At 44.6% G+C, this 27,870-nt stretch overlaps 1 long non-coding RNA gene across 2 annotated transcripts; it reads left to right on the top strand.

Moving 5' to 3' along the window:
* Window positions 1-21,852: 21,852 nt before the first annotated feature.
* On the top strand, window positions 21,853-27,239 carry LOC137141773 (uncharacterized). Of its 2 annotated transcripts, none has more exons than XR_010916735.1 (3): window positions 21,853-21,923; window positions 25,268-25,334; window positions 25,432-27,239. It is a non-coding gene; the product is annotated as an uncharacterized lncRNA (long non-coding RNA). The 2 variants fall into 2 exon arrangements; XR_010916736.1 differs by lacking the exon at window positions 21,853-21,923 and adding an exon at window positions 21,930-22,305.
* The last annotated feature ends 631 nt before the right edge of the window (window positions 27,240-27,870 follow it).

Here is a 27,870-nt window from a genome sequence, read left to right as displayed (position 1 = left end):
GTCACTGAACTAGATGGCAAAAAGAGCACTACCATGTACACGTAATGCTAAACCCTTCCTTCCTGTACACAGCCAGAGTACTGAGAGGTGTCCAGGGGGTGGGTAGTTCTGTGGGCATTAAATCCACTCCTTGGCCATATGACAGTCCTTGCTTAAGAGCATGTTCCTGACCTGTCAGGGCTGTACTATCTATCCAGAACAAGTGATACATGCCACTCAACCTCCAAGGCATGAAGTCAATGGGTGAAATCCTCACCCCATGGAAGTCAATGGCAACATTTCTGTTAGGTTCCACAGAGCCAGGATTTTACCCAATATATGCCTATGCTGCACAAGTAAATCTTTCTAACCCATTTAAGTTCTTCAACCAAGCCCATCACCACAGTAATTCAAATGGTGGATTTTCAACCAAACCCACAACCATGGTAATCCAAATGGTGGATTACCATGGTGATGGGTTCGGTTGAAGAATCTACCATTTGGATTACGATGGTGATGGACTTGGTTGAGGAATCCACCATTTGGATTTTACCCAATATATGTCTGTGCTGGGCTAGTAGATCTTTCTAACCCATTTAGGTTCTTAAACCAAGTCCATCACCATGGTAATCCAAATGGTGAATTCCTCAAACAAACCCATTACCGTGGTAATCCAGAACAGATCCAAAGACTATGGATGTCATTGGAGGGGTTCCCACTGCCTTCAGTGGATGTTGACCTGGGCAATCTGATTAGCCTTAGCCCATGTCAGTTATCAACTATTATTCTCACTTAAATACCTTTTAGGCACTGAGGGATTAATCCGTCAGTGACTTACAATAGATATAATATATATTACAATATATATTTTTGTGAGAGTGCTGCTATACAGCAGTGATAACAGGTAGGACCGGTGTCTCTAAAAGTGCTGTTATCCCCTTCTGGTGGTGCCCATATCCGATACCTATTTCAATAAGATCAGCACTTCCATCTCTTTTGCTAAAGATTGAATTTTGCTACTATGCCTCTGGTGCCGCACAAAACCAGGAAGTAAGGAAAATACAAGTTATCTGAACATTTTTTTAAAGCTCACACTAGACCCAGTTTAAGAAACAGGTAAAGGTTTGGCCAGTACCTCTTCCATACAAATGGGTTAACCCATTCGGAATATTATAGTCTAAACTCTGATCTACACATTTAATTTTTATGCTGATATAACTATTGCAATTGGGTGGGGGATTTTTTTTTTCTTCAAAATAGTTATAGCAATGCAACCCCCTAGTGTGGAAGCAGCTGTATTGGTATAATGGCATCTTAAACTGGTACAGCTTATACCCCTTCTCAAATGGGAATAATTTTACCAATATATACACTTTTATTGCAAAATGAATAGATCCACACTAAGGGGTTTGTACCAGTTTAACTATACAGGTGTAGTAAAAGCAATACAACTTTTTTGTGTATAGCTAAGCTCTGTACCTGTAATTTATGAACAGAATGGCACAACCTTTGCACAAATTATTTGCTGTGTTTCATTGTTTCCTAGGGACAATTGGCTATGGGGGATGGAAGCTCTGTGTTTTGTTATGCATTTTCCTGGGGGGGGATAAAAAATAAAGAGAAGTTAAAAGACTTGAGTTCAGGAAATGTGTCCTGTGTGTCAAATGGTACAGGGGTGAAATCTGAGCTGAAGCCTGTAGGGAATAATTTGTCGGTAGCAGCATCTGGAAAGGAAGGGAGCAAACAGTTACAGAGTTTAGTTTTTAGAACAAATGGTAGAGAAAAAGGCTTTAAAGGTAACTTTAAAAGCATGAGGTGGGGGGAAGAGGGAAAGTGATGAAAGCAGAGAATCAGGCCAGGGATTTGGAAAGGAGATTTAGCAACGTGTGTGTAGCATGTCAGAGTGAATGGAGAGAAACCCTCAGGGAAAATATAACAGTGACAGTGGATGTGAGTGCATTAGTTGCAGATGCAGGTCAAAATGAGGAAAGGTGCCGAGCTGAGGTGGTGGGGTGTCTTTCTATTAAATATTTTTTTGTCTCAAAATGACATTGGATCAAAACTAAAACGTTTCATAGGAAAGGGTCGGTTTTGACAAATTTCCCACTTTAAAAGGTTTCAGAAAAAGTTTTGAAATGGGCAAGTGTTTTTTGGAAAAGTAAAGTTTTGAAATTGTCAGAATGGTCCATTTTGACATTTTCAAAATGGAAAGTTCCATTTTTGGTGTGTGTGTATATATTTATTTAAAATTTAAGGTAATTGATGGTAATAAACAAGAAAAATAAAGAAGTCAAAACTGAAATGGAAAATTTAGATCCTTTTTTATTTTTTTATTTTTTGCAAATATGGTTCACTAACATTTTCAATTTCCAATTTTCATTCCAATTTGGAACAGGAATTTTTTTCAAAGTCTCAAAAATTCTCTTGAGGTGAGAAAATGTTTCTCACGCGGTTCTCGCACTAAGTACCTGAAGCCATTGATCTGGTGGAGAGCTGAGCATCTCTGACTTCTTCTGACTTCAATGGGATTGAAAGGCACTCAGCTGTTTGCAGGGGCAGCCCCAAAGAGCTGAATTTTTCAATGAGTTCAGAACTATTCGGTGCACATTGGGTGTCATGCTTTTTGGAACATTTTCTGGGTGCTTATCATGAAATCTGGCCCTTAGGTATCTAAATGAATTGGACTCTTTTGAAAAACTAGACCCAAATTCTGAGCACCTTGCAGTAGGCTCATTTCCTTTGAGAGGCTCAGCACCTTTATTTGTGGAAGCTCAGCTGGAGTTTGATCTTGTACAGGTCTGAGCACACTCAACTCCTAGTTACTTTAATGGGAGCTCAGGATATTGAGCACCATGCTGGAAACACTCAATAACTTGCAGGATCAAGCCATTAGGCACTTAAGTGTTGAGTATATCCAGGGCCTACTCACCATGAGTATTCAGTAGCACTGTTTGTGGAGCGTGGCCGTACTCAATGTGAGCAAAGTTATAATAATGTGGACCACAGAACGTTGAAGAAGCAGCTCAGCAGCAATCAGGATTAGACCCTTTTATTGTGACGAGTACTGTACTATTAGTCATATTTCCAATATGATATTTCCCCCTCCCAGAAGCAGGCATTTACGAATCCAGATGAAGTGCTAGGCAGAATGTTTGCTTTCTTTATGCTTGTGCTCTAGCATTGCTGTTTTATTTCTTCTTCTTAAATTAATATAAAATCCTGCAAGCATCACCATTTTACCAGGAGAAAAGGAAAACTTCATCCGTGCATGTGCTCTCAATGCAGGACACAGAGGACAAAATGTAGTGCAGCTCCATAAAGGAATATAAAGCACCCGTGTCAGAGATTTAACAGTCCGGGTATTATTGTTGGACAAAGATGTACCAGCGCTTGTGTTCATTGATTATGTACATGCCATTGCTCCCTGCTCTGCATCCTTTATTGCTGAGACAATTTTTCAATTACATACAGAAAACATTTGGCTTGCTTGCTTTGTTTTATGAAAACTATTTCTGTAAACTAGCATCTCCCCTTCTTCTCGCAGAGTTGCTTTTCATTTCCATTTCCTGGGATGTTGTTATAGGCTAAAATATATGTACATTGACTGATGAAAAATAAAAAATTATATGGTAAGTGCACAAAAGGTGTTTAACAAAGCCCCTTAAAGAGGTACTGACCACATAGCCTGAGTTGTGATATGCAAAGCTCAACTGGTTAAGAGTTTAGGTTCACTTTGGATAAACATCTAAATTCTCAGCTGCTTCTGAATTTTATCTGTACTTTGGTCAACAAAACCAATATGGAAGTCTTGAGAGAGCAATCTCTCCCTTGGGAGTTCTTGGACCCCTCCTTCTTTGGGTCCAACCGGAATGCCCAGACTCAGGAGTACACCTGTTCTTACATTACTTCAGCCTGGAATTCCTGAGTTCGGTGCATAGTACTGAAACCTACAACGTATGACAAACAAACCCTTGCATTTTTTTTAAGACAACATTTTGAGGCTGGTTGAGCACTGAATTTTCATGAGATTAGCACAAAGTTAAGCACAGGTGTTTCTGTAATTGTGATAAATAGGGAAAATTCACAATGCTCAATGGCCCTAAAAAGTCACACATCCTCCTGGATGACCTAGCGGTAGTGATGCTACAAATCATGCAACAACTGCCAGAACTTCTAAATGTTTAGTTGTTTGCTAGAAGTAGGCATACAATCCAAAATATGGACCCAGATTTGGATTCCAAACACATTGAAGTTCAGGGAGGTATTTAGATCTTGTGATAAAGATCACACCATTATGAAAAGAAGGGATCATTTGTAAAATTCAGGGCTGCATCTGTGTTTGCATCTGTGTTTGGGTAGAGACAGGAGACTTATAATGTGATGCACTAAGCCAGCACACTAGGTGGGGAGCCACCTAAACTAGCCAATGGGAGATGTTGATAAGATGGGTGTGAGCTATGCCCTGTCCCTCTCTCAGAATGTGGTACCTCAATCCAGGCAGCAGGGAGGCACCTGTCTCTGCTCTGATTCACAAACCAGGGAAAGATAGGAATGTGGTCACCTAAATTATGGGCAGGGCCCAAACCAGTAGGAACTTATTGGATCAGGTCTTGCATGCAAATTCACCCAAAACTGCACGGAGGAGCCCCTCCCTTGTAACGTTCAGCCCACTGGCTAGAGTACTCAGGCAGGAGGTGGGAAACCCCCACCAGATCAAGTCCCCACTTCCACCAGAGGGGGTGAAGGATCTACTACCTATCAGAGGAGTGACCTAACCACAGGGCGATAGAATATTGTGAGGCGGGACTCACTCCGTCTCTCCTATTGAAGCTGTTGCACTTTATTTGAATATTGATGGGGGCAGAGAAAGAACTAGAAGGATTCTATAGCCTACAGCACTTACCTGAGTGGGAGGACACTTCTGTTTAAATCCTTTGCCCTCAGCAGGCAGAGGGGGAACTTGAACTGGGGGTCTGCCACAGCCTGGGGGTCAACCCTAACTCCTGGGTTAAAGGGTGTTAGAAAAACTAGCCTCCTTCCTCCTCACCACCTATTTTGTAGGAACTGGTGTGTAGGGCCCAATTTGGGACGCAGCCTCTGAAAGCACCTACTGGATCAGACCCTTCATGCAATTTAGGCGGCCATTATCTTTCCCAGTTAGCGAAACACTCTTAGTGGGCGATAGGCATCTGGACACCTAGAGTGAGGCTGTAACGTGCATGCCCAGAAGCAGAGACACTAGGGAACTTCTACTGCAAAAACGAAGTCGCTGAGTGAGTTTAGGTATCTACAGGGCTCGGCAGCAGTTGTGAGGGAGTTTTGTAGGTCACGGTGGTGCCTAAAAAACAGACTTAGGTGCCTTACTACTTTTGTGGATCCCATCTCAAGTCCTTTCTTCTGAGCACCTTACAAACATCAATTCATTCAGAAAAGAAAAAGTGAGTTGCCCAAAGTCAGAATTTGAGACAGTGGCCAAGTCAGCTAATAGGCTTCTAGGTCTCTTCTATAACCACTAGACAAACCTTCCTGAGCCTCACAAAATCCTGAATAATGGGACAAGGAAAATTTCATTGATGAAAGAAATAGACTTTGAGGATGAACTTCCAATGAGAAACACATTAGAAGACAAAGAAATTTTGACTCCAGTGTGTATTTGAAAATTAACGTTTGAGAAAGAGCCCTGCATTTTGATAACAGTTCATTAAATCCTCTCAGCTTGTAGAAAACCCAAAATGAACTATAGCTGGTGGTTTGGATATAAAGGAACCTAGATTTGAGAAATCTCTGGTTTTTTTATTGTCAGACCAAAAGCAAAACTCAACGTCCTCATCCCATACTTTGTAGTAAAGCACTCACAGTTAAGATGATTTTCCTGAGAGATTAACCCAGTCCTGTGTCTCTAACTGCGGAGGGAACCGAGTAACAGGAAACAGCTTGTTTTGCTCACGGCACCATGAGCACTCTTTTCAGCCTGCACCCTGACACAAAAACCTCTTGCCAGGCTCCTTTCTGGCCTTTCAGCTGTTACTTCACGCTGTTTCTCTCAGGACAGGTCTACACTAGACTTGTATTGGTATAACTACATCGCTCAGAGGTGTGAAAAATCTATAACCCTGTGAAACATAGTTATACTGACCTTACCCCTGATGTAGACAGAGCTACATTGGCAGGAGATCTTCTCTTGTTGACACAGCTACCACCTCTCATGGAGGTGGATTAACTCTGCCAATAGGAGAAGCTCTCCTGTTGGTCTAGGAGCATCTTCACTAAGTGCTATGGTGGAGCAGCTGCACCGTTGCAGTGTTTTACGTGTAGACCTGCCCTCAGTTTGTTCTGGTCTGGCCCCAGTTTTTATGTGATCTCTTTTCCTACACACACAGTTATGTTAATAGAAGGGTGAGTTCACACCTACCGACCTCAATGGGGTTTTAATTCAACCCATAACAAGATTTAATCCAGCTTCTAACGATATACTTAATATATAGGGTTTTGATCTTCTGCTGTAAAATTAATTAAAAAGGGATGAGCCTCAGTGGACCAAGTGGCTTTTACTCATCCCCCAGTGAGGACTGATTTCTTATATAAATACATACCATTCAGCACATAAAGAGAAAATTGATACTCAAAGGAAATGTTTTGTATTTTCCTTATAATCTGTGTCCTATTTGATTTGGGACAAATTCCTTTTATCCCAGCTAGTGAGCTATCTAACACGTATCTGTCTATTGATCTCCACATTGTCCTGAAGTCTTAAAATTCCACCTGTCCTGCAGGAAGGAATTTTGTTTTTTATACAGGAGCTCAACTCTATTCAAAGGAATTCACTCCACAGAGTATGGAATCCCTCCAGGAGCAGTGGAATTTTGAGGCTCTGATCTATCTATATTTCAATGCCACAAGGTGTGAGAGTGATGGGCAATTCAAGGCTCACATCTGAACTCTGTGTTCTAGACAGTGACTTGGACTATTTGCCTGAGCCAGGGAGTAAGAACCCCTCTCCTTGCATCCCTGCATGGCCTTGGGTCTTGGTGCACACAAGTGGGTATTGTGTACCTGCTGCTCTCTGCTCCAAGCAGCAAGTGGGTGGGGAAGGGTGGTGGGGGGAAGCAGGGAGTGGGTAGAGCCTGGATTCCATCTCTCAGTGCATCAGCCCTGAGTTATGGCAGGGGGCTTATAAATTGGTATAGTCCAGCAGAATATTACTACCCCTGGAAAATCAGAGAGGGAACTGTGCCTCTGAGACATCAGCCCTGCAGGGCTGTTCCTGCGACGGTGCAGTTACACACCCCCTTGTTACCTGGCAGCTCTGTGTTCTTGGGGAACCAGGGTGCAAAACCCCAACGCTCTCTCTGGCGCACCTGAATACCCCCACCACCACCACCACCAGGTTGCTTGAACCAAAAACCAAAGACATTCTCAATATGAAAAGGCAGGATACACAACTGAAACCCTCCCATCAAGGGTGAGACAACTGCCCATGCCCCATAAGCATCTCAGTTAGCACATGAATGGAGAACAGAAGCCTCATCTACATCAAAGATGGAACACGCACGGAATTCTGGGATTGGTACAGCAGGGAACGCACTGAACTCTGGGATTGCTGAAGCAGGGAAGCACTGCATGTTGGGAAATCCCTGCTCTCGATGTAAATGAACTAACACCTGCACACATCCAGCTCCGCAGTTATCAGACCAGTCTAGTTATTGGTTTGCAAAACACTGAAACCTGGTTGCATTGTGAGTTCTCTTTCAAGGAAAAGCGCCCTTCCAGGAATGATCAGCTCCTTTTGTCCAGACGTTGTTTATCCATAAACAAACCTGAGGTCTACAAAAATCCCCTCTCAAAGCTAAAACTTCTGTTCTGATGCTTGGATCCAAACTCTGCATCAGTTCCACTGTAACCTGTCTTCTCTTCCTGCCTGATCGTGCTGGGGGCTCTGCCAGACTAAAAGCGCTCCGGACCCTAAGCCTGTTCCTGGGAACCTCTGAGCTGCATGAAGTGGTGAGACTTCCCCCCATCCCGCCTTCTTCCCCCAACACAAGTTTTCTCTTTCTCTCTCTTAGTCCAGGTATAACTTTCTACTTTTGTAATCAAACCTGGGCTAGCTTTCTCCAATACCCCAGCTGTAATTGTGTAGTATTGTAAACATGTGATTGTTTTTCTCTCCTTGTATGGTATTACTATTAGTATCATACATTTTATACACCTAGCAATAAAATAACTGTTATAATCAAGCTGGTTGCCACTTTCTCTCTCTTTCTCTCCAAACTGCATTTACTCCTTTGTGTCTTGGTCCCTATCTTGCTCTGTAGTAACACTTCTCTTACCTAAGCCAAAGATCTCTGGAGTGCCCAAAAATCCTATGGGGTTTGCTCATCAAGGGAGTTTCTGCTAGAACAATTGTGGTGTAAAGGGGCATATGAAGGGGACAGCCAGGAAGAGCTACTCTGCCCTAGCCTACGGAGTCCAGGGGCAAATAAGGGTGCGGCTCAAAGTGCTGTTTGACCCAGCCTGATTGAGTCCAGGGGCAATTAAGGGGAGTAGCCAAAAAGTTCTGTTTGGACCCAGCCTGCTCAAGAAGTGTGCTCTATTCTGATGCGTGGCAAAGGGACATATAAGGTTGGCCACTGAAAGTGTGGTGTCACCCAGCCTGCTGGGTTCAGGAACACATAAGGGGTCAGCTGACAGTGCTGATAGCCCAGTCCACTCAGACGCACTCAGGTAATCTGAAATGTGTGTGTGTGTATCTGTGGGGGGTTTATTTGAATCTGGTGCTGGAGGAACTCAGCTCTGAAAACCTGCTCCTGCAGGAGAGCTCCATTGGGAGGTGGCTTGTAGCCATATGAACACACAAGTAACACAAGCAGTACAGTAATAGAATCACACCCCTAGAACCACACACCCCCTTCCAGGAAGGTAAACCTAATAAATGAGCATACTCCAAGGTGAAGGGCAAATCTGGTAACACCCTCTTGATCAAGGCTGTGTTTAAAGGCACACATTGACCCCTGATCTGGGACACATCACCAAAAATAAAGATTCTGCCGTCACAGCCTAGCTGATGGGACTTGTGTTGTGGATGAACAAGGCAAGATAGATTCCAGCTTGATCGTCTGTAGTTGCATCGTCCGTGCGATGTGGACCATAGGATTTGACAGGCAAAAGCTCCTTTTGTCAGGAAAGTTAACAGATGCTACTCAAAAACACAGGGAATAGATCAGCTGAGAAAAAGATGCCATGCTAGCATAGCCATTCTTGTGAAGTATAAAACCCAGGGACCGATTTGTCTTTCATACCCTTTTTACACCATCATAACTTAATTGACGTCCCAATAGGGTTACAATTGATTTACACAGGTATGAGGGGAGAATCAGACCCACAATTTTTAAGCCGAATGCATGAGATGCCAATCCCTCACCAGACCTTGTCCTAATGGATATTTCCCCCTGTGGGGTCCAGCTCTAACAAGCTGCAAGGCAGAAACCAGCATACAGCTGAAAAATAAAGCAGCCTGCACATTGTTAGAGAATCATCCTTCACCTGGCTGCCTGCCTGCCGGAGGTCTTGCTTGGTTTTCTTTCTCTTCCAGCCCAGTGGATTATTCCACCACTGCAGTCACGAAAACATGAGACAGTCTTCAACCGCACCACATCTTTGTGCTGAGCCTCACCATGAAAATTCAGTGTCCACCAGCCCCCATAATTGTACATTCCTACAAGCGCAGTGGTAGGTATGTAGCAATGAACTGGCTTGAAACAAACAAATGTTGCTGGACCCAGAGGTGACACATGGGAGGGCATGCCGGGTCACGTCCCCCCTCCCCGATTTGCTGCTTGGCTTGTACTGAGCGTGCTCACAGGGACTGAGCATGCTCAGTAACACCGCTGAAGTGGCTGCCTTCATTCTGCTCCCCCGCTATCATCTCTGCCTGGATTGTGCACATCATTTTTATACCGGGGTGACTCCATTGACTTCACTTGTCATTCTTGAGTTACAGTGGAGCAAATGAGAGGAGAATTGGGCCTTCCATATCTTTCCCTGTAAACTCAATAAAAGCTAAAATACAGTCCATGTTTTTTTTCATTTTTGCTCTGACCAGAGCTGAAGTCAGCTATTGGGGGCCAAATGCAGGCCTGGTGCAAACAGGCATAACACCACTGATTACAGCGGAATTCATTTGCTTACACCAAAGCTGAATTCCGGCTCTGGAAGCTCAGAACCTCATCTGAGGCTATAAACCCCTAAGGACAAAATTTTGCCTTTGTATATGACTTCAGATTCTGCCCTTATGCTGATATCAATGGAAATTGTGCATCAGTGAATCCCAGAGCTGCATTTGGCCCTTTTAGCTTCAGTAATTCAGTGCAAAGCTAAAGGACCCAGTTTCTGTCCCATAGGCTTTAGGATTTTCCAAGCATTTAATAAACCTTTGAAATGAATTATAATATATATATAAATAAAGCAAGCAAGCACATCAAACCTATTAGTATCTAACAGGATAACAGCTGCCTATCAAAGCTCAGCCTCCCAACCTGACCATAATCAAATGAACAAGACAGCACGGTGCCTCCAGGGCAGGGGTTCTGAGGAATAGCGGAGCGTCTGCAGGGTCTGGAGTTGAAAAGCTGCCATTTTGTTCAGGCTGTCAATCAATCCTGGGCCGTTCTCTGACACTGGCAGGGAAAGAACACTCTTCTTTATTCTTTACCCAGGCGCATCTTACTTCAAAACAAAAATGTAGCGAGGGTATTTATTTTTTGAAATATTGATAGGAGGGGAGAACTCGAACAGGGATGAGCTGAGGCGAATGTTGCTGTTGCAAATCCTCCTTTGAGAAGGGTTTTGCTTAGGAGAAATCAAATAGAGGATGTTTGAATCCAAGTCCCATGCTATCAAAATTCTAGCAATTTCTGGGGCGGGAGACTCTCATAAACGGTTCTGATGCTGACTGATCTCTGCATAGAGATGAGTCAAAATAGGGGCATCTGTGGTTTGCAAAACCTCACTGGTTGGGGAACCCCATATTACAGGAGTGTGAAATAAATGGTACAGGTTTGACTCATCTCCCTCCTCACCACATTTCAAGTTCATCTGGGCCACAACATAGAAACAAATAAATTAGTCTCGGTTAAAACTCTACTCCCTGACGGTCAGCGATTCAGGAGCCAACATCGTGGCTGCCACTTGTCAGTTTTTTAAAACTTCCATCCTGATCCCTCCACAGTGTGGGTTTCTGATGGAGGGTAAAAAACCCCATGCTGGCCAACACGTGACTAATGACCTATTTTGGGATCCGTCAGCCCCTCCCCTCCACACTTGTGAGAGACGTCAGACGTGGAGTGAGGCGCGTAAAGGCGGAGAGCACAGCACAGCTGAGGACAGATCAGAGAGGACAGCAGGTTTCTACTCCTCAGCTTCCGGAGGAGGGTTGGCTGAAGGCAGGAGCTTCTTGAATGACTGCTACCTGATGGCCTCCATGACGGAAGGGCAAGGCTGATGTGGAACTACTGTTGTGGCACTATTAATATACAGACTACTCTGTGAGCTTGATTGAAGCCATGGTTTACTGGGGCTGTCCGAGGAAAGAGGGTTCTACCACATCTGTGAGACAGTTCATTTGTATCTGCGGCTTTTCCTTTGCTGACCCCCCTGGAAGAAGGGGTGGGCTCTCTCGTGTGTACCTGGCAAGCGGAGTTCCTCATGACTGAATCTGTGCAGTTCACCACCTGTATATTACAGACCAGAGTCTACATAAGTGCAAAGATTCCACCCTGCAAAAGAAACACAGTGACAGGCATCATTCCTAGGAGAAACCTTTTGATTCAACATTTCATTTCATATTAGCACCCAAAATGTGGGATCCTTTTCTGAACTATCCAAACACGTAGGTGAAATCCTGACCCTGGTGAAGTCAACAGAAGTTTTGCCGTTGACTTCAGTGGATCCAGTATTTCACTCCTAAAGTTGGTAAAACGGGGCCTAAATACTTTGGAAAAAAATCCTTTCCTGTCCAATTTTGCAGCTGGCCTAGTTTTATTTTGCAATGGCTGAGAAATATGTAATATTTCAAACCCCTCTATGGTGAAAAGTACATTCCAATACATTTTAATAAACTAATTTGTTATTTGTAACCTAAAGGAATGGTTGTAGGGCTAGATCTTTAGCTGGTGTAAATCAGAGTACTGAAGTCAATGGTGCAGTGCTGACTTAAACTAGCTGAAGACATGGCCCATCATTTTTAACCTGACAGCGTCCCCATTAATGTATCTATCTGCATGTTCTTGAAGTACAATATGTTTTCTAAAACCTAATCTGGGTCAAGTTCCTCTCTCAATTCCCCCAGTGCAATTCATTTGACCTCAATGAAAGTGCATCAATTTATCAATAACAGAACCTGTCCCTATGTATTGCCAAGATTTTATGGAGTCTGGTCCTATGAGGTACTGAGAACTCTGGCAAAACAGCCACTGTCCTCAACCATCACTGAAGTCGCACTTGATGGGTGCAAGCCCATCATGTGCTAACACAGACACTGGCTGAAGGCACACAAGCCCAGCTGTGTCCTCAGAGGGCTTCAAGCCTGAGTAGAGAAGAGGGCTGGATTGTGCTCACTAGTGCGGATTGGACTGCAGTGTTTCAAAGGTTTTTGGCTGAGGACAGAAAGGGAAATGGGATCACGGGGTTGGTAAGAGCGACCAAGGTCAGAGTCCAGTTACAAATGTCCTGCCACGGTCTCAGAGAAGAGAGAGACTGAAACTTGTTTCCCATGTGGCTTCCCAGAAAAGCCAAAGAAACAGTGTGTGCTGTGCAATAGACTACTATTGAAACGACAATAAGGTGATGCACTTTAAAACATGAACTAGAACACTGAGCCTCATTGAACTGTGACCTGATAGCCCATTAGGGACCATATGACTCCTCTTAATAAGGTTCACTTAGTGTTCAAAAAGACGAAATACAGCTAGAGAGATGGTGTTTATTTTGACCCATACATGCCAAATGACGGAGGGGTTAGAAAGACAACCTCTAGACAGCCACGATGTCGGTTGTCTTTGCAACAGAAACGAAGCTTCTGCCCCTGTTTGTGTATCTACATGGAAAGATTGTGCTTCACAAATAGTCAGGATCGTTGTGGCAAGATCATTCTTGCCCTGCTCCTTGGGTGATCCGGGGAATAATTTAGAAAACATACAGCAGCCCAGACATTGCCTTTTTGTCTAGCCCAAATGGGACATGATGTAGTAGTTTGTTCTAAATTTAGAACCCATGATTTTTAAGTGAGCTCTCTACCCGGTAACACATGGTGTCTCATCCCTACTACTAACACTGTTCGTTATTTGAACTAAGATAAGATAATTTGATTCCTCTGCTGCAGCCCCCTCTATACTCTGATTAGTGGGGGCGGGGGGGACGGCATTCAATAAATACACAGTGAAGTAGCTGCATTTTCACTTTAGACTTGAATCTTACTTTGTTTCTTACTACGTTTCTGTGTAAAACTCAGGTGGAATAATAGCAGTTACTTTATACAACATACCTGCTGAGACAGAGAAAGGATGGGCCCCTGGCTGGGGTGCTAGCTAGGACTTGAAAAACTGGATTCAATTCCCTGACTTACGGTGTGACCTTTGTCAAGTCACTTAGTCGCTCTGTGCATTAGCTCCTCATCTATACAAAGGGGATGGCAGCACTTAACTATTTCCCAGGGCTGTTGTGAGGATAAAGACCCTAAAGAAGATAAGGGCTCAGATGCTATGGTAACGGGAGCCAGAGAAGTACGGTCGATAGCTGTGATGGGGTGTGAACCCTGCACAGGCAATGAAAGGGTTAAAGTGTGTCCACGAGGGGGGTGGGCCAGGTTTAACTAATGAAGGAGCCAAGATGGATGGTGACTGTAAAGAAGGGGAGCAGAGCTGAAAAGGGGGCTGCAGGGAGAGCAGGAAGGAATTCTGCAGTCACTCCCTTAGTCCCAGAGACCCAGGAAAGAGCGACAGGAGCTGACCCAGAGAAGGCTGGGATACCCTGCTGGGTAGAAGCCTTGTGGGTGGAAGGGGGGGGGGGGGGGTTAACAGAAGCTGGAGAGGCTGAATCCAAGAGTAGGAGGGTGATCTTGAAAAACTCAGCCGGGGAAGGACTCAGTGGTAGAGGAAAGCCCAGGAAGCCAGCCCTCAGGAGCCCTGACATGAGGGTTATGGCGGGTCAGGAATGTGGTCAAGGGCAGGAACCAGACCTCCAAGAATGCGCCTCGGGCTTCTCACTACAAGACCCTGGAAAGGTGGTGAGGAGAAGGCCTCTGAAAAGGTTATTGCAGGAAGAATTCCAGGGATGCCCCTGAGTATGGGAAAGGGTGATCGAAAGCCTTGACTGAGTGAGTGCAGGGACCATGGGACCCAGAGCTGAGGGCCAAAACTCAGACATAAGGACTGGGGCTATTATTTGTTGGACTTCCTGTTACCCCAGAAGAGGTGGGAGTAAACGTAGGGGCTCAGTTACAGGAAGAGACAGACCACATCAGAACTTGGGAAGTAAGTGCAGAGGCCTAAAAGGTCATGCCTATATTAGAAGGCAGGGCCCTGGACCATGGCACAGAGTGACCTGCAATCTACAGTAAGCTCTGGCATCCCTTGAGTTACGGTTGTGTAATGCTGACATACACATATTTTAGTTCAATACAAGCCTTCACTGTTTTAATGCACAGAACAACGGGAACATGTTCAACCTTTTGTGCTATTACTGGGCAGATGGATCACCCTCTTACCACCCTCACCCTTGGTTTCGTCCCGTACGCAATCCATTCTGAAAATCCTTGCTGTAAGCATGTGGGTGCCTTCACAGACCTGGAATTTCACTTTGCAAACTTTTCTGTTCTCTAGGCTGAGTTTGCTCTCGGGATGGGTTCAACCAGGGTGGAGTTGTGGGTGAAGGGACACACCTCAGCAGCTTGGGATAGAAACTGGCACTTTCAGGAGAAAACTTGCATTTTTACTCAGTTGTTTTGTTTTTGTTTTGTTTTATGTTTCGTTGGAAGCAGTACGCAAACAAACGTTCTAGGCATGAACCCACCTGACCCAGAACTAAGAGAAATAGTCAACCAATAATTGACAAATGGTTAACCATTTATTTAACATTTAATTAACAAATGGTTAACCAAAATCACCCAACTTTTTTCTCTGATGTCCTTTTTTTTATATTAGACCCATGGAGTCATTGACTCCTCAATCCTGCTACCTATTGGAGTGTTGGAGCCTCCTGGTAGAGAAGAGAGACAAATTGATAGTAATTAAAATCAAGATAATACTTTTATTGAGGTTCTTGGACAAAGATAGCCCAGTAGCAATCCGGCTGTCTAGCATCCAGTCTAATCATATACAACCTGGACAGCTTAAGCATCATGGCACACTGTCTCTACATACTGGCCTTAAGTGCACAGTCATGGAAGGGACCGCTGATAACACTATGTAGAGGTCCATCACCAGTCTCCTTTCACATCTATGACCATTTCAGGTCAGGAGGTTCCTGGTCACTGCTCATTACCTCCTGATATGTCCCACTGTTCAAGGGGCTTATTTCAAAAGCCGTCCATACTTCTAAATTCCCAGCAATTGTTTCAAATGTTCCACAAGTGCTGTGCTGATTAGCTGTCTCACTTCTGTACATCCAGGCTGTGTTCATTTCCTCTTTCTTTGCCATTTACATTACAATTGTAAAAGAACTGCTTTCTCCAAGGAATTAAAGGCCAAACCCTGCCCTTGGATCCACAGGTGCTGAACTCCCATTGACTTCAGTGGGAGTTGTAAACACCTATCGAAGGGCAGAATGTGGACTTACACATTTAACTTCAGGGGCTTTAGAGACTAATGATGTCCTTCCAATTATCGGCACTAACTTTCCACAGGGTCTAAGCACACAAGCTCTGTTGGGTTATAACTCAAGGAAAGAGTGACATTATGATCCGAATAGAGAAAACAAAGAGAAAAATAGTAACAAGGGTGTTGTTTATAACAACTTCAGCTCAGTCAATCACCTTGTTTATTAGTCCCTTCCTGACCTCGAGGAAGGACAATGGTTTAATTCACTCGAGAAGCTGCTTTTACGTTATCACACAGCCATCTGCCAGTGAACCAGGAGTTAATAGAGGCCTCTGCTATCTCAGATTCCTGGGGTCACAAAATAAACAAGGATCTTTACTTTCAACCTGGCAGAGATAAGGTCAGCTACAGGGGAGAAAGACTGCAGCAAGGTAGTTAATTAAGAAAACTGACACTAAACAACTGCAAATAACATTAGTGGGGCATAATACAACTAGCAGTTCTAATAGCTACTGGTCACCATTTTCCTTTTGCTGCAGGTGATGTCTGATCCCTATGCACTGCTGTAGAGGATCCGTGCCTTTTTGGATAGTACAGTACTCCCCTAACATTTTTAGAGTTTACCTATTCTGGGCTGGTGTCTTCCCACTCTGATCTTCACTCCTCTGATTTGCTAGGCTTGGTCACCCAATGATCTGGTCTCTCCCCTGCAGGTGGGAAAGCTCAGCTGCCGCCTGCTACACTCCCTTGGCTGAAATGCCCCTAACTGGGACCATTAAGCCTTGTTGAGCCCCTTGCCTATCTCTGGCCATTAACTGGGTCCCTCAGAGAATTTCTCTCAGCAATTCCCATTAAGGCTGCTTTTCACAAGACCTTTCTTTCTCCCTCTCTTCAAAGTGAGAGATATGGACCTTTTCCAGATATCATCTACTTCAAACAGGATCCTGTGGTCCTTTTTCTGTCCCCTCAGACCCAGACTGATGCTGCTGTATTCACCTGCCTTCACAGAGGGCTCATAACTAATTCCAGCCCCCAAGAAAGAGGTGATTTGCTGAAGGGAAGAGCCTCAACTGCCTTGTCAATCTCTGCTCGGTCCTGAAGTTGCAGCAGCTCATCTCCCAATTGAAATGACCCTCTTTTCCTTCACACAGACCCGGACATAGTGAGGGGAGAGGTTTGGCACAATCATTGGTGCATTCCCAGAGATGGCCGCCTCACGCACTCTCCCATTCACCTCAACCAACCATCAGTTAATTTAGACAACACTAAGCAACACCTTGTTTTCCTCTGGGGTTTAAAAAGTAAACCTCCTCGATATGCTGATGTCACCAAACCCCACATATTCTGATGACATCATAATCTATGCTGAATTGCTATAATAGCCAGAATCTGCTGCTTTTGTTGCTTGGTCACTTGAACAGGGATTCTGGTGCCTCAGACCCTGATATAGAAGGTGGCAACAGCAGGACAGTTTTTCAGATGAGCTGGGGGGCCAGATGGGGATCTCATCTCACTCTGATCCCCATCAGAGAACAACTCTGAGGGTTAGGAGGGGCAGTGCCCTATACCACATGGTCCTTTGAAGAGTCAGTTGAAGGTAACTTCCATCTGTTGTTGTCTTCAGAGGACACCAGAAAAGGGGTAGAGGAAAAGTTTTACTGTCATCTGCCCACAAAGTCAGCAAAAGCAGGCAAGGTGGGTCTGACCATTAGTGGTGATGCGGATCAGAGTGGGAGATGGTAGGGATGGAGGCTCCCAACATTGCTGGTCTTTATTTTGAGTAATGGAGAACTACAGATGGCTTCTAAGAAAGGGTAGATCCCAGGACTAGTAAAATTGGGTAGGTGTAAGCGTGTGTGTAGGGGAGGCATGTTCTTATTGGACTTGTGGGTGAGTCCAGGCAGGACTCAGCTAGTTTTGCATAGTTCAGGCAAACACCCAAATTTCAGGAGAATTATCCAAACCAGGATCCAGGTTCTTTGAGGTTCCCCATTGTTACCTTTGTGAAGTTGATGCTGATTTTGTGTGTATGCCCTTATATGTTCACACATGCTTATATATAGCTTCTTTGGTGGTGGCTGTGGGGTTTTTCTGCACTCGTGTGGTGGATTTTGTGCATATTCATACAGAATATGAACTTTGCTAGAGCTGGATAAAACGTGCTTGTAGAAGATCTGCAAATATTTGTTTGAACCTTGAAATGAATACTCCATGATTGAGTCGGCCCCCATTCTATGTTTGTTTTCTGTGGTTATTCTAGTTAATGAGTTTGCTGGCTGTGATGCTAATGGGGATAGCTAATTTTAGATGATGATTAGAAGGTATTAATGAAAGGTGAATTTCACAAAATGTCAGTATTTGCAATGGAAGCTTGATTTTAAGATTTGTTGCTTGCTCGTCCAATCAGAAAAACAGATCATGTCATATTTGTGTCCAATCAAATTACCTTCAGCTTCAGCTTTTGAATTTTATGTAGTTGCAACCAACTGCTCATAAGTGAAATTCACACCGAGAAGTTATCTGTATTATTTGGAAAATAATTTTGAATAATTGCTGAACTGAAAAGAAACACTATCTGATTGTGAACTTTCTTCAGCAGAGTTTGGTGGTCTCCTTGCAACTCTATTTATGGGATTTTTTCCTATTACCCCCACCCTAGAAGTTCTCAGCATCTTGAAGGATGAGGCCACAGTCACTTGAATAAGTGTACATGGACTGGGTCTGTTTCAGAAGCAAATGAGAATTCCGTCATCTCTGGCTCTCAGCACTGTACAACTAATTGTTTCCCCTCACTCCTTCTCCCACTTACACTGAAGTATTTATTCTTGTGTATTTGGCAAATGCACACCCATCCACCTTTTTCAACTTCAACCATATTTTCTTATCACACTGCATTCACTGATTTTAATTTAGTTGGTGTTGGTCCTGTTTTGAGCAAGGGGTTGGACTAGATGACCTCCTGAGGTCCCTTCCAACCCTGATCTTCTATGATTCTATGAACTTCTCATTCTCCGAATAAAGGACCATATACTTTCAAAGGGTCACACTAAGCTCATCATTTTCTGAGTATTTAAATTAAATTTAATCCCAGTGAAAAAAAAGGGACCAGATTCTGAATCCTTGTAATCCCATTAAACTCAGTGAGGGTCCATGGATAAAAACAAAGCCAGAATCTAACTTTATACTTAGGGTCAGAGTCTTATTCATGCTGAACACAATCTGTTGCTGCACATAGTGCCATACATTTCAATGGGACTAGGTGCAGAATAAAGTATTAGTCAGTGTGAGTAAGGGTGGCAGAACTAAGATCTCAGTGGAGAAGAACCTCCTGAAAGGTGCTGAGTTCCCTTAATTCCCACTACTTCGATGGGAGCTGAGACTGCTCAGCCTTGCAGGATCATGCTCTTAACTGAAATGTTAAACAGACCAGAGCATTTGATGATGAGATTAGGCATCTCTGTAGTCCATGAGGGTAAGGCAATTAGATCAACTCAGAGCAAATAGGAAGGACAATGCCCCATTAGCCTATCAGGCAAACAGAAGGTTATCTTCGGTCTTCCACCCACAACTCTAAGAGCTTGCTCGCTGGAGTTTACTTAAATCTCCAGTTAACAGCTCACTGCTGCTTTTGCTTTATCCAATTACCCAGTCAAGCTGCAACTCTCTGGTTGACTCATCTGGTCCTGTAACATTCAATTTAACGTTAGACTCCTGTCTCCACCTTCACTTATCGGAAATGGACTTCCCCAGAATAAAGAGCACACTCAATCCTTCCAGAGCAGGAGATCTGTTTACAGCAGCCTAGCTATGAGCCCTGCCCAGCAATATTTATGAGGACAGTGGCAGGGTTGCCTGAGTACAGAGGAGTAAGGAATGATAAGTAATTCCTAGGTGATCTGTCTGTGATGACCCTATAGCTGGTATTACTGCAATCTGGGTCCAAATACACACCAAGACATGGAGACCTTCATGGCTCTGCCCCCAGAGCCCTGCCACATGGAACTGCTCCCTTCTTGGCAATCTCTTACCCTCCACTTCCAATGGAACAAGGCCTCCCATCATGGTCCACTGCACCTTCCCCTCAAGAGCAGCAGAGGTCCCTTCTCCCCACAGAGAGGCAGGTGTGGCAGCAGGGGGCAGCCTAGTACTTCCCCAGCTACAGGGGTGTGTCTGCTGTGGTAGGTGAGCTTGATCCACTGCTCCTTTGCTACACAGAGTTCTCTACTGAGATACTGAGGGGTGGGCCCTTGAAGGCAGTTGGCTTTGGAATTAACACCACATTGAGATAGATGGTGTGGGTGGCTTGGACCTCTCAGAGCTTTTGGCCAGTGCTGTACACAGTGGTCTTTTCAAAACAAAGTATGGCTTAATCTTAACAGCAGGGACACAGCAAAGCATAATGGAGAACGGTTCTAAAGCACTAAGACAAGCGTATAGACTGTGAACTTAGCTAAGGCATCTACCTTCTTCCAGACCCCCAACCTCTGAAGACTGGGTTCACCTTGGTTCCTCCACAGTCTCTTTCCGAATGCATCACAGCTGGAAAATGATTTTTTAACAGCTAAATCTAGATTCTGATGTAATTGTGTGACACCAGGAGTTCAATCCTAAAGTGCGTTTGCCCTAATCCTGTCCTGTATGCACTATGAAATGGAACTGCTCTCTGCAACTGGTGCTGCTGAATGTGGTTTGTCCTTGTCTATACATGCACTTCAACCCTGTTCAGCACCACTACATCTGAACCCATTGCTAACACCAGTGTTGGTAATGGTCCAGTTCATAGACAAGGCAGTCCCTTCTCCTCCCCCAAAACATTAGGGCTATCTCTATCAAATGTCTTGCAAGCATGACATTTTGCAGAGGTGACTTTTTTCCTGCATTTGCAGAGCTTGTAGTGAGAAAGCAAAATCCTAATGCAAAATTGCCCGAAGGGAAAAATATTCCTGATACTTTCACAAGTCTGGAATGAATTGAGACAATTATCTGTAGGCAGCATGTAGATTACATTTGTAAGTATCTAAAATGGCCCTCATCACCATAATACATGAGGGCCTCAAAAATTAATCTAATTATCTGCACAACACCCCATAATATGATGTTTTATAGATGTGCCAATTGAGGAATTAAATGCCATACAGGAAAACTGTGACATAGGCAGAAACTGAACCTGGATTTCCCTGGTCATAGTCTAGGGCCTTAAGTGCAACACCATTCCTCCTATTTGTATGTGACAACTTATAAATATAATAAAAGAGACAGATGTACGGGCAGCATTGCAACATTGGCTTCCTATATACACACTTCCCACTTAGCTTTAGAGAGAGAAGGTAGGGCATGTAACAGAGGCAGCATGGCTTAGTAGATAGAGCACTGCACTAGGAATCAGGAGACTTGAGTTTTATTCCTAGTCTGCTGGGTGACCTCAGGCAAGTCACTTCCCCTTTCTGTATCTTTGGTTCCATGTCTATAAAACAGGGTGATGATACTGACCTCCTGTCTAAAGCATGGTGAGATCTACTAATGAAAAGTGATATAGGAGGGAGGTGGTGGTATTTAAACTGAAACATCTTTTTCCTACTCATGCACTAAGGAGCAGGCAGTGTCATTTTACTTAACAAAGATATAGGAAGCTGCACTTTGCTTGAAATGTTTCTGTTTTACTCCTGAAAACAGCTTTGAGCTCAGTCTATTGACAATGCAGCACAGCATTAAACTTGTGCGATTTGGACTAGTGATGGCAGTAGAAATCTTCTAGCAAGTTATGGGAAGGGTGGGGGTCATCTGCTCTAGGAACTATTCTGAATATACCTGCTACTTGGTGCAATCTTGTCCCTGTGAAAAGAAAAAGACTTGCTCTTCCTAAGTGTTTACCCCCACACTAGCCTAGGAAGTGAGCAGGGGCCAGTTAAGTAGCTAGGCCACCTAATTCCCCTCAGATGTGGCCTAGCTGTTTAACTGGCCTTAAGTAACCCCTGATTGATGATTGAGCCCAGCTGAGAAGGAACAGGCAGGGCTAGGATAAAGCTAGGGAGCTGGGTGCAGTGAGGGAATCTGCAGTCACTTTCTAGCATTGGAGAGGGAAAGGAGGAAACCTAGGGTGGGGGTAGTAGAAAGCCTGGGGATCCAGGCCCTAAAGTAAGAGTTTATCCAAGAAGGGTGGATGGGTGAAAGCCTGAGAGAGGCAGAGCATGAAAAGGCTCAAGGAAACAGTAGCAAGGGGGGATGTTGCAGAGCTTGGCTGTTGATTAGACAGTTCCTGAGCTGGAACCTGGAGTACAGGCTGGGTGTGGGTTCCCCTGGGGAAGGGAGAAGACTGCTATTTTGTGTGGGGATGCTTGGATAACTACAGAAAGAGGAAAAGGCACAGTGACCTGGCTGGAGGGCCAAGCTATGAAGAGGGTGCATGTTGAATCAGAGGAAGAGAGAGAGGTGGCAGGCATGTTGACAAGCAACAGAAGAGGGCTTTGGACCTGGAAGTGACTCTTCCTGGAGCAGAATGAAAAAGGAATCCCTGTTTGTGAGTAGGACCCTGTAACAGAGGCTCAGGCATTAGTTGTTACTCATGTCCTAGTGAAGGGGAGGAGAGAATGACACCCCCCACCCCTCCCTTCAGTGCGGGGATGGAATTATAATAAGGGACTTGGAGGGGAATTTGCAGCAAACAGTGTGCCTGGGTGGCATTGGACTGCTTCCCAGTGCAGCTGTTTTAACACACACAGGTGTGCGGCTGTAGCCAGCAAACGTAAATGATGTGTGACTGTAAGTGGAAAGCGGTACAAGGGAAACCTCCAGCACCCGCTATGGGCAGCCAGCTCTTCTTACAGAGACAGGGTAGTGACTTCAGCTGAAGTTACAGTCCTTGTCAGCTCTGTCAGGGATGATGGGAGTTAAGACCCAGGGTCAAATTCCCTCCTGAGCACAAGTGAAGAAGATAGATGCCCCAGGAGCCAAAGGCATTCGAACCTTCCCCTGCAAGTCACTTGTAGCTGCTCTTTGACTTTGTTGCTACAACCATCCCTGCTTAGTGGAGGCTTTGCTTGGTGACAGGAAGAGATTCATCAAGATCAGTCTTGACCCCTTCATGCCCACCTGATCTCTGCAGTGGGAGGAACTACTTAGAGCGCCTCTTCTTTTAAAAGAGATGCTCCAGTTTAAAAATATATATATTTTGGGAAGTTCTCTGGCTAGTGTTAAACAGGGAGTCAGATGAGGTGATCACAATGGTCCCTTCTGGCCTGGGATCTATGAATCTGGCCCTGAAAACAGTTCTGTGGCATGCAAAAGGCCTGACTGAGTCTTGTCTTGCTCCTCTTCAAGGATGGCCCAACAATTAGGGCACTGTCCTAGTATTTAGGAAACCTTGGTAAAATTCCCTGCTCTATCACAGCCTCACCGTGTGACGCCGGGCAAATCAATTAGCCTTTCTGTGCCTCATTCACCATCTGTAAAATGGAGACCATAGCACTGCCCTTCCTCACCATGCGTGCTGTGAAGATAAATACATTCAAGGTTTAAAAGCGCTCAAGTACTAGGGTGAGGGGATGTGACAGAGTGGGGAATTTTTTGTAATGTGAGTTTTGTTTGTGCCTCAGTTTCCCCAGTGTGCCACAGGGGAGTTTGCTCTCAGGGCAGGTGAAGAGACATAGTTGTGGGTGTTGCCTAGCTGTCTGCGTCTTGATGCTCCTATCAATGGAGCCTCTGAAAAGACAATGGGAAATTCAGCTGACCGGACAATCATACCTAGCAACCAATGACCCAGTGAGACGTAGACTTTCCTGCCTCTCAGTAGGGGGCTTGAACTGCATTTCCCCACCTTGGGTACAAAGGACTGGAGAGGTGTGAGGCTGTGGTTAAGTGATGGTTGCTGGAGAAAGCTGCTAGACAAAGATACTTCTATGGAAATTCAAAGCCCAGGTTCAGATGTAGGGTGAGTGTTCAGATAAAAATGAGTGAGTTTGTTAGTAGTCTGCATGACATGTGCAAGTGGCTTTACATGTCCTCCAGATTTAAAGAGCTCAATAACAATAAATACAATTTAATGTTTTGCACTGATCTAGAGCCTTTCCTCTTGAAGCACTTTAGAAACATTATTTAATTAGCATCCCATGGCCCCTGTGAGTTGGGCATTACTATCCCTATGCTATTGGGGAAGAAAGTGAGGCACCGAGCACTGGGGGGGTGGGTAGCAGAACCTTTTAGGCTTTGTCCTGTGTAGGGGATGATGTATAATTGCCTCACCCTAACAGAAGTCGTAGGTGAGAATAGCAGCTTAGACTGCTAGAATGTTGCACGCTTCCTCGTGTGCTTGACCAACGGTGTTGGTTGACGTGTAAGGGTGGGATCTGGGGATCCACCCACTCTTTACCTCTCCCTGCTCATCTGCTAAAGAAGGGGAGCAACGGCCTCATAATACCTCCTCTGTCTGTACCAGGCCCAAGATCCAGGAGGGTTCTATGGATTTCTGAAGGCAAGTGTAGGGGAAACATGTTCCTCTTCTAATCCCCCGAGTGACCACATAGGATCATGGCCTAATTTTGCCCTAAATGATTTGCTCAAGGTTACAGAGCATGTCAGGGATGTTGCTACAGCTGGGGAGAGGAAGCCCCCATGTCTTATAACCCACTGCTCAGTATATGTTCTATAAGGCTGATCCCCATTGGTTGTGACTCTGATAGCCCTCAGCTACAGAGCCTGGCTCTTCAACTCAAGCTGTCTCTACAGCTCATGTTTTAAGCAGGGGATGTCTCGGCACAGTTGTGGTGCTGGCTAAGATGGCAGCTGTCACATTTCAGTCCCCAGTTACCTCACTCTAATCGCTGGCTGCTATCCACCCCCGTTTGCATAAAAAACACATGCTTCTCTGCAGCTAGAAAGCCTGACAAGAACGGTGCAGTTCAGTGCATTGTGAAGGTGGCAATAAAGAGAGGATTTCTAATGGTTAAAACATTTCTTCTGATTCTCTTTTCTCCTTTGATTTATCCTTTTGCACTTTTACTAGTCTACTCTATATTTATATACATATATATTTTTAAAAGTCCAGTTCTTAATACACTTTCCTCTGGGGAAATGCCCAATAAATGCATTCATCAACATATCTGTGAATTTCAGTCTCGGGGGTTTAAGAGAACTTTTGAAAACTGACATAGTGTAGCTTTTCAAGTCATCTTTGTATAATTTGTAGGAGATTCTCAGCATTACCCTTTCTATATTTTTTCCAGAGAAATCTTAGAAGCCTTCTCAAATAGGCTTATGCCTTTGAAATGTCTTGGGGGTGTGTGCAGGGGTGATGAATCACTCCCTTTTTGAACGTCAGAATCTACAGGAAGACTTTGAGAATTTAAAATCGGCTGTAAAGCAGGAGAGCTGAGCTTGGGGAAGGTTTAGACGCCATCTTGCCAAACGTGAAGGGAATTTTTGCAGACTTTCAGAAAGAGTGGGTTGTGAAACAGACTTGAACACCTTTCCTGTTCTCATTTTAGTTTGGCTGTACAAATACTGCCTAAACTGGATTCTCTCCAGAGGACTGGTTGAAATGGAAATGAGAATGTAGGTATCTCTCCTCCCCACCCCCCAAAAATTAAGTTGAGACCTGCCATTGATCGATTTTAGTTTGATCACTATGTGCTTTGTTTTGTTTTTCCAGAAGTGGCTAGTCAAGGTGCTGGATGGTGAAGCAAAGGTGGAATTCATCTTCTGAATTTTGCCAACCCCAAACACTCACATAGTAAATACCGTGCAATATGCAGCATGGTTAAAACCATTCCTGTTGGAAACCTGCTTTCACCCAGGATATTCGACTGCATGAAATTCTGTTCTTTCTGAGATCACCTCTTACATCTCCTGAGTGATAGATTTTTGGCTCATCGTCCAAGTTTCCGTTCAGTCCTGACTCAAGGGAACCTTTTACTCACAAAAGTCCATTGTTTTAAAAAAAAAGACCCAGTCTTTCTCCCTCTGATTCATTTCACTCTGTGCTAAAGATACAAGTATGGAAGGTTTGGTTCATCTCATCACCAATTCAGTGAAGATATGTGCAAGCACACTGTTTTTTGCCCAAGTGACCTTGCAGGTCTTGATATCCTGTTTTGAAGGAGCATTTTCTTTTTCCCACCCTACAAATATCTTTCTTCCTCTGTTTTCCCCACCTCCACCTTCAATAGTCTCTCAGTCATATGAAGAACTTGTTGAGGTTTGACTAGATTAAAAAATCCAAGATCTTGTTCTCTAGCGCTTGACCATTGAATTCATGGGGGCAGTGGAAGTCCCAGACACTTAGACGTTGAGAATGACCTGAAATGTAGCAGAGTGTATAACATATGGCGCACACAAGGTCTGGACAAGACTATACAGACAAGGTCAGATTGCATTAATACAGGAGAAGTTAATTACAAATGAGGGTAGACGTCCTTAGTCTCTGTAACTGCAAAGAGTCTTCTGAGACTTCAGCAGAATTCCTCTGCATTTCTTATCATATTATTTGAGGCTGAATTATAGTCATGCTCTGGAAAACAGTACTTCCCTGTCATAGAGCGGAGTCTAATGCAAAACAGGTGCCACACTGCTGGCCTCAGATGACCGATTGGCTATCATGATGCCTTCTCGTGCCTGAGCTGATTAGTAAAGGAATATACGACACTGATGAATATTCAAAATCTGAGTGTTTATTCAAGCACCTCTTCTCCCCTTTAAATCTTAAACTGACGGGCAAATTAAATTCTCCTGCCTCGCTTATCATTAAAGACATCAAGGAGCACCAATACTCACTGCTTACACAGTGGTTTTCCCACAAGCCCTGTGTAAGCAGTGCGTATTGGTGCTCCTTGATGTCTTTCTATCACCCATCCTCAGCTCTGCTGGCTGATGCAATGGCTCTGCTCAGTCTCCATCACTTACCTAGCTACTGCTGGCCAACTCCTCAGGGTATTCCATGCGCCATTGTGCTCATCTGAGCTCTGGGTTAGCCACCTAGGATGTAAAGGGGGGGATCTGATCCCTCTCCATGTTTGTATAGGGGCACACAATGCAAGTTGTAATCAAGCTCTCAGCTATTGATGCAGCTCATTTCCTGTCCTTTCTGTATCTAACCTGCTGGCTTTTTTGAGAGGGTTCTGGTTTCTGTGCCTTGTCTAGGTGCTTATTTGAAAGGAGACCCTATCGTACTGATGGAGCAGTGCTAGATGCGAGAGTAGGAGGTGAAATTCGCCTCCATCCTGCTGCCCAGAGTTCAACCCTCTGTGCTGGGAAATTGGAGGTGTGGGGTAGGGAGATGGATGGAAGCATTTACCTACAACCTCTGACTAGGGAGATGGGGTAGCTCCTCTCTAGCAACAACTTCTCTATGGCCCATGGGGGCAGGAGGAAACCCTCCACTCTGGTCAGCAGTGCTGCAGCTCCATAAGTCCTACCCCACTGGCCATCTCCATACATGTATATTGTGAGTTGGCATGGCATCCAATTCCCTACTATGCAGTAGGTGTGCTCCCCTTGTTGTGGTATTCTTCCCCCCCCCCCCACACCCACACAGATAGATGCATTGTCCATGTCCCCTTCTCACTGCATCAGGACTTCAGGGGTCCAGCCATGGGGAAGGACTTGCAAGGACTCACCACCACTGGGTGACTAGCACTCCAAGTATGCAGTCAGAGCCATGGCAAAGTGCAGGTGCAAACTTATGTGCAATGGAAGCACCTAGAACAAGCAACTAATCCTTCACCTTTGGGCATGCTCAACTCCCATCATGCAGTGCTATAAATGCTCTCCTAGCACAACTCTCACAGCTAGGCACAAGGGGTGTGATGGAGCAGCTCTGTAGAAAGATACTGATAAGATAATGGGCCGGGTTCGGGCCATAAGTAACATCATTGCCTTCTCTGAAGTCACATCAGGCACGACGAAGTGGAGGCTCGCTTTGGTCACTCACTTTGATCCGACCCCTAAATACCCATAATTGTTGTATGTGATTCCAGTGCTCACATGCTCTAGGGAAGGAACAAGAACTAGGTAGCCTAGATTAGCTAGACAGATAAAATGGCAGGTTCCCATTGAGTTAGAAGCCAGTTTTTGCTGTGGGTTAGAACTAACG

This window comes from Emydura macquarii, unplaced genomic scaffold (assembly GCF_026122565.2).
Source record: "Emydura macquarii macquarii isolate MOO-44397 ecotype Brisbane River unplaced genomic scaffold, CSIRO-AGI_Emac_v2 contig_3114, whole genome shotgun sequence".
In the NCBI taxonomy this organism is placed as follows: Eukaryota; Metazoa; Chordata; order Testudines; family Chelidae; genus Emydura; species Emydura macquarii.
This window is presented reverse-complemented; position numbering and strand designations above follow the sequence as displayed.